Here is an 8410-nt window from a genome sequence, read left to right as displayed (position 1 = left end):
GTACACAATAGCCAGACTCACGCCTCATCCCTGTACACAATTGCCAGACTCACGCCTCATCCCTGTACACAATTGCCAGACTCATGCCTCATCCCTGTACGCAATTGCCAGACTCATGCCTCATCCATAATGCAATTGCCAGACTCGAGCCTCACACCATACGCTCCCTACATTACGCAAGCCGCCTAGCGTAACCTTGCATACGCCGCGGTTGCGTCACCCGGCAACAGGCGAACCCCGCGTTCACTGGAGCTCTCGTCAATGATGGAGAGTACAGTCCGTCTGTTGGCACCATATTACATCAGTCTCTGTTGTGATGGAGAGTACAGTCCGTCTTTTGGCACCGTAATTACATCAGTCTCTGTTGTGATGGAGAGTACAGTCCGTCTGTTGGCACCATATTACATCAGTCTCTGTTGTGATGGAGAGTACAGTCCGTCTGTTGGCACCGTAATTACATCAGTCTCTGTTGTGATGGAGAGTACAGTCCGTCTGTTGGCACCGTAATTACATCAGTCTCTCTTGTGATGGAGATTACGGCAACCTGTTTATTAGTACTGTAATTACTATTACATCAAGTAGGGATACGGCTCGTCTATTCACCAGGTAATTATTTTTCCTTGTAGGAACTAAATGAAATTTTTATGCTAATTAATGAATCCGATGTTTGAAAAGCGAAATTGAGAAATTTATCTAGACTGAGAGTCAACGTATACGGTTGCATGTAAAAAAATTTCAGTGACATAAATCTGGTATTCAAGAACACAATCGCGAATCAGTATGTGAACGATTGAAAATCGTTCACGATGTTTTTATACGTTTTTTACCATTGCTTATTTCAATTTCTACATATGGGTTACAAATTGTACGTATTGGTGTTAATGAATTCCTAATGAGGCCGGTTGCATCACATAAACTTCCGAACCTTCTCTGCTGCAATATGAGCAGTGATAGTGGCAGTTGAGTTTGTCGAGGAAAAGTTGAGTTTGTTTCAACTTAGAGGGCAGTTGAGTTTGTCGCTAGGGCAGTTGAGTCCTGCTAGCCGATCAGCAAAAGTTATTCGCATGGGCCAATATTGTGGCAGCTATTGACTAGTTGAAGTGCTGATACGGTTTCTGCTCACCTTTCCGCAGTGTGTCCTCTCCCATACTGGACTAAATGTTCGAGCCACCTTCTTTGTCACTCTCTTTTAGAGTAGAACTGTTAAGTTCCTGGTTTTAAAGTCCTTTAGTTTGTGCCAAATAAAAGTGTTTTAAGTTTCAGTATTGATTGGAAAACTGTGTTTTGTTGCACTAATAGTTCTAAGATAAGTACCAAAATATTACGTTCGTGACTGACGTTCGGCCCCTTTTTGTGGTGGCCATCTTTGACGTTAGGAACGTTCGATCACAAGTAGACTAAAGGAGCATATTTGTTTTAAAATTTGATCAAATTTTAAAACAAACGTAATACCAAGAGACGATAAACCCTGGCCCGTTCAATCCTTCACTAACGAACGACTGAATGTTCCAGACAGCCGTGCTTGAGTAATCCCACTTAGAGTCGGTCCACTCTAGAGTTGGCCCACTCTAGAGTCGGTCCACTTAGAGTCGGTCCACTCTAGAGTCGGCCCACTCTAGAGTCGGTCCACTCTAGAGTCGGTCCACTCTAGAGTCGGCCCACTCTAGAGTCGGTCCACTCTAGAGTCGGCCCACTCTAGAGTCGGTCCACTCTAGAGTCGGTCCACTCTAAAGTCGGTCCACTCTAAAGTCGGTCCACTCTAAAGTCGGTCCACTCTAGAGTCAGTCCACTCTAGAGTCGGTTCACTCTAGAGTCGGTTCACTCTAGAGTCGGCCCACTCTAGAGTGGGCCCCTATAGAGTGGGTTCACCCACGTGTAGGCTCACTTTAGAGTGTTCCCTCAAGCGTGAATTTGGTTTCCATATCGTTACGCTCTAATTGTTACTCAAGTAGTTGCTGTGTAAGTGTCACGCGGATCACTAAGTTTCATTACCTTAAGAGTCGTAAAGCCTAACCGTCGGCTGCCGCTTAACTAACATCAGAGTCAAGCAGCTGTCGCTTCGATTGCTAGGTGTGGCAGCTTCGCTAAGAAAGCTTCTATGTTATTACATGTAGTTTCTATAATTTTATAATAAACGGCTTGTTTGGAGCCTCGAATTTTGAATATGTAGGAGCTATTCTGTATATGAACACTTATTTCTGACGGTGTGTGAATAAGGAATGGCAAAGCATCTGTGAATTATCTATTAAAATTTTACTAAATTCACCAATACGGTGCCAATAGTACATATATTCATAATTTTATATAATGAAAAAAAAATAAATATCTGTGCAAAATTTCTAGCACGTACTATTGCGGGAGGTTCCTTGTCAAATAAAAGTTTAAATTATTTCCCTTTCTTTGCCTTCTGAACACAAATTTATCTTGAAGTATTATTATGGTATCGAAGAGACGATTTTACTCATAGGTAATATACCCTAAGCAAACGCCAGGTCCACCTTTAAGTTATGATTGTTCACTTAACATTAAATAATGTGTTATGATTGTGTGTGCTGATGTTAAGTGATTGTTCACTTAACATCAAATAATGTGTTATGGTTGTGTGTGTGTTGATGTTAAGTGATTGTTCACTTAACATCAAATAATATTACTCACCTCACAACATTTTCCATGTAACCGTTTAGCTTCCCGACCTCCGTAACTTTTGACTTTATACAATAATTATAATAAATTCATAGACTTTATACATTAAGTTCTCGGCATCCAGCTTCAAGTGTTCAACCTTCAAGCATTACCATCGCAAGTGACTTTACAGGCTATTTTATTTTATATTCAGTTTATCACTAACTGAAGTTTCGTTAGTTTAGAGTTTTTGTGTTACACTAAACTAAAATTCTCGTAATGCAGTAAGTGAATTTACATGCCATTTTATTTTATTTCAACTTTTCACTAACTGAAATTTAGTTAGTTTAAATTTGTTTAAGGCTAAAGTAAAATTCTCGAAATGCAGCGGCGCTCGACCCGTCGCGGCACTCGAGCTCGGACCAGATGCGTGCGATGTTGCTGTGTTTCGAGTCGCTGCTGGAGGACGAGGAGAACCAAATACGAGGCTTCACCTACATCCTTGATGAGAAGGATGTGGGCTTCGCCTACCTCAATATGTGGACAATAAGTGAAGTGACCAAAGCCATCCATTGCTGCGAGGTTGGTCTATGGCAGAAAAGCTATATATCGTACGGACGCTTAGTCTCAGATCTATGCATTACATAATTTAATGTATTATTAATCTAATTTAAGGACAAAACATAGCAATTTCTGTTTGTTGTACAGCGTTTTGGACCATGTTCTTTCCTTCACATCTAACTGAATCGAATGAACGACAGAATAATTAGACATTTCGAAATAATGATTATAATATAGATTAATAATCTTAAAATTTATTATCTCTCATCTTACAATTATCTCTTTTCGTACAATAAAATTAATGAATTTTTCAACGCTTCAAAATTGCAGTCACCGTCAGAGGAATCGTTTTCACTTGCATGAGCTTCAATGCATGTATTATTATATAATAAAACAATCCTATAACATAACTATAATGCACTTGACCTGCCCGACTCTCACACCCGTCGCCCCTGCAGAAGACCATCCCGATCCGGCACAAGGAAGTCAACCTCCTGAACCTGTCGTCCATATGTGGCGCCATCCTCGACTTCGTCAAGAACCTCGTGTCTGCCAAGATCTCCGCCAGGATGAAGGTCAGTTCAGGAGAGTGTATCAATATTCGTATTAATTAGTTTATATTTTATCAAATCGTATCGCCAGGATGAAGGTGAGTGATTTGAATAGGACTTGATCCCTAAAGAAATGCTGCGTGTCACCTGTGAAGCTTTCCCGCGTAGATTGGAGGCCTTCATTAAAAATAATGGTGGTCATATAGAATAAAAATGTCGGAGAATTGTTTAGGTAATTCTTGGCTACTAGCTCATCCAATAAAAAAGCAATGCACCTGTTTGTTTCATTGAGAAATAACAAAAAAATGCGTAGACATAAATATGGCAAACCCTGTATAACCAATTATTATTTAAAAATCTGAAACAACAATGTATGTTGAAAAGTTTTTTGTCTGCTCCAATAAACTCAACCTGACGGCGATTGCGAAATGTTTTTACTTATTTATTTTAACTTATTTTTTATGTTTTTACACATGGATTGGGGTACTTTCTCCCTGGTATTTTGTACACTATCTTCCGTGTAGATGATTAACATATTTTACCTGTCTAAATCAGTATTCTAGATGCCTTATACAGTAATCATAAAACGTTTCCTATAACACCACAGAACAACATGTATAGTTAATTTATACATTCATAATTCTATTTTCCAAATCTTGGAACTCACCATTCAATCTAGCAAGCTTCCAATTTCTTGTCTCCTTATAAAAAAAATAAGCGCACAGTTCTTCATATGGTAACTCTGTCTCAGTAATTATACGCACTGTTAAGTATTCACCGCTTGGATCATTCAGAAGAATATATCGTTTAGATTGATTATTCAGATGAATATATTGTTCAGATTCACGCAAGTCTGGAGTCCCTGCATGACGTCATCGACCCGAAGATCCTGCCGCAGGAGTACGGCGGCGCGCTGCCCATGGCGACCATGATCGGTGAGCTGATGAGCTGAACGTTACTTAGAAGTTGTCATGTTTGTCTGTTACTTATGTCCACTTTTATGTTGTCATGTTTGTCTGTTACTTATGTCAACTTTTAAGTTGTCATGTTTGTCTGTTACTTATGTCAACTTTTAAGTTGTCATGTATGTCTGTTGGTCTCATGACAACTTAGAAGTTGTCATGTTGCTCTGTTACTTATGTCAACTTTTAAGTTGACATGTTTCTCTGTTGATCTCATGACAACTTAGAAGTTATCATGTTTCTCTGTTGTTCACATTACAATTCAGAAGTTGTACATGTTTCTAACGCGGAGCTTTCAAAACCTATTTTATGTGTTCGCGACAATTTATACTATTTACCGTTTTTGATGTGGCCCACTGTTTTTATAAGGTAAATGAAGCATTCCAATAATTGCACAAACTGCTTGGTTTATCCCAGTATTATCAATGAAGGCTACTATACAATTTGCTACTGGGTGTTCAAAAAATTTCCTATATTAACGGATTACTTTTCCAACTTTGACATTAACATTGACTAACTAATTTAATGTCATTAATTATGAACATAATTAAGAAAGAATTTTTCTTTGCAGTTACGTTGGCCTTGCACTGCACCGAGAAAAAGATTTACATACTTGGGATATTTTCTGTTTATTTCGTGAAGACTTGTAACTGACGCATGTACACCGCTCGACAACATCAAAACAAGATGACCGTTCAACGTAATTAAAACAAAATGACCACTCGACGTAACTAAAATAATCAAGACGACCGCTCGACGACATCAAAACAAGACGACCGCTCGACGTAACTAAAATAATCAAGACGACCGCTCGACGNACAGGGTGAATGTTCGGCATAATCAAAACAAGATGACCGTTCGACGACATCAAAATAAGATGACCGCTCGACGTAATTAAAACAGGGTGAATGTTCGGCATAATCAAAACAAGATGACCGTTCGACGACATCAAAATAAGATGACCGCTCGACGTAATTAAAACAGGGCGAATGTTCGGCATAATCAAAACAAGACGACCGTTCGACGACATCAAAATAAGATGACCGCTCGACGTAATTAAAACAGGGTGAATGTTCGGCGTAATCAAACCTGTGTGCTCTTTGGACGCAATCAAAATAAAGCGACCGTTCGACGCAATCCACGCACACGAACAACCATTCGATGCCATGCAAAACAGACGATTTCAAATTTCTTAGCCAATTGCAGCGAAGTTTTGTGGTGAATATATATGGCAATATATTTGATGTTCGTTAGCATGTGTAATACTAGTCAAGGAGTGATAACAATTTGCATGTATGGTACGGAGTCTCTGAGATTATGCAAATTTCGGGGATAATGTCGGTTGGACCATAGCATTATTAGAGAAGCATTCGTTAATTTCGAAATTAGTAAGAGGTTGAAATGTTGGTCAAAAGAATCCAAATTGTGAGAATTCAGGATGCGGTTATGACGGGATTCAATTCGCAGCTCTGGTATTCATATTGTTTTTGAGGACTGATCAACTATTCATATTTAGTGTAATTAGAAATTAGATTTTAGTGTAAATAAAAAAATTGTAATCTTTATTAGAATATAAACTTAAATTACAATGGGGAAACAAAATCCGTCGGTACCTGCTAGGAACTCGGAATTCGGTCGGAACAGCTTTCGGTTTTTTGACTTCACTGAGAAGACATTCTTATTCAGAAATGTTTCCTGAAGAGATCTGTTAAGATATTGATGTGTAGGGACACTATTTATCTTTGTTATCAGTTTTATTAATTTTCTATTAATTCTTTAATTTTCTTGATTGTGTGGCAGCGATGTATAAGGAAGAGATCAGCGCCGTGCGCAGCAGCGTTCTGGCGCTGGACGACATGGTCGTGGGCGACAAGACGTCCATCAAAGTCAAAGACGTGGTCGGAGGCGGCAAGACGTCCATTAAAGACGTGGCTGGAGGCGGCAAGACGTCCATCAAAGACGTGGCTGGGGACGACAAAGCGGCCACCAAAGATGTGGCTGGGGGCGGCAAAGCGCCCACCAAGAAAGAGCCAGAGGGCGGCATGGCGTCCGCCAAAGACAGATCGGGGGGCGGCAAAGCGCCCAGCAAGCTACAACGAACTCTCGGCAAAGTCACCAGAAGGAAACTCGACATAGACTAGAGGATAGCTTCTTATACTCAATATTTGCCATAATTTCCTATTATAACCACGATCATTTATTTCCCTATGTGTCTTTCTTTCTAAAAGCATTTAATATACATGGTTCTTTTAATTTAAGAAATTTTTAAATTTAAGTTTGATGCTTTCTCGATCGTGGAACTTTCAGGGTAAAGTTCTTCGCAGTTGTGGTGCAATATTATAGTTATAGTAAACATCGCCTCGTGTTCCTACAACTTGGATCAATTCGCGGACGTGAGACGAACTGAGACGAGGCAACATACAGCTTGTACGGTGCACGTCTTATGGTGTTCTTGTTACCATATATTCCATAAAACTTACCTTCAACAACGCCGTCTATTGTTATTATATTCATAACAAAGTAATATGTCTGCGCGTGTTTTGTTCTTAGCCCAAGTTCTGTGGTGTATGAAATTTTTTCAGCTGTTCTTTTCATGTCTAGGGTAATTATGTTTTTTAAATGATTATATCATAGGCTTCCCTATAAACACACGAGAGAAATGGCTAGAGTGATGTGGCGGTGTGTCAACAAATTAAAGAAATAATAATAATTTATTTAACTTCTGATGAGGTTTATCGAACCAGCATATGCAAATTTATTCCAAATACTAAAATTATCTCCAAAGTTTGTACTTCTGCCGATAGATGAGCAATGAAAAGGTCTCGAAAGTGTAAAATAATCACAAAACCTTTTTAATAACAATGTTGCATGATAATCCCTATACAAACATTTTAATGTACTTTATTTACAAATGATTTGTTAGAAGCTTTTCACATAGAAAGGTGGCTTTGTGTTTATTATCCTCAAGGGCCTTAAATAATTAATAAAAATTATGTAAGACGATGTTATTTGAGGCTGAATCTACATGAATTAAACAGAATATTGCAATCTATACATATATTATAATAGTTTGAAATAGCATACGGGAAAAAGAATGTCACAAGGCGATTTTATTGTATATGCCTTGTCAATTATAGCCTTTGCGTCAAAGGCAGTGTCTAATGAGACACTGCCTGAGCAACATTAGACACTAAGCCTGAGAACAATAAGTGACTAATGAGACGTTTAGTAAGCATGAGAACAATAACTGTCTAATGAGAATCTTTATTTACCTTAGAATGAGACGAGTCTAATGAGACGATTAATAAGAGTTAGAACAAGACGTGTGTACTGAGACGATCAATAAGCCTTATGAAATAAAAGAATATGTGTTTAATGAAACTCTTAATATGTCTTTAAACTAGACGAGTCCAATGATACTCTTTATAAGTCGTAGAACAAGAAAGGTTTTAATAAGACTCATAGTATGTCATAAGACAATACATCTCTAATGAGACTGAGAACCAGCCGTGCCTTAAGGGGTTTCATCAAATATAGAGCCCCATTAATTACTTTCTTATTCACTATGAAAATTTAGTCATTTCCTCCTTCTTACTTAACTTCATAATTTAGAAATTAACTTTATGTTTCAGAATCACAAGTTTGTTTCATTAAACATTAGTGTTCCGAAGCTAAATGTCTCAAAGCTTCATATGTATCCTTGAATAGTATTGA

Source organism: Hyalella azteca, unplaced genomic scaffold, assembly GCF_000764305.2.
Source record: "Hyalella azteca isolate HAZT.00-mixed unplaced genomic scaffold, Hazt_2.0.2 contig9563, whole genome shotgun sequence".
Lineage (NCBI taxonomy): Eukaryota > Metazoa > Arthropoda > Malacostraca > Amphipoda > Hyalellidae > Hyalella > Hyalella azteca.
Note: the sequence above shows the minus strand (reverse complement) of the source record.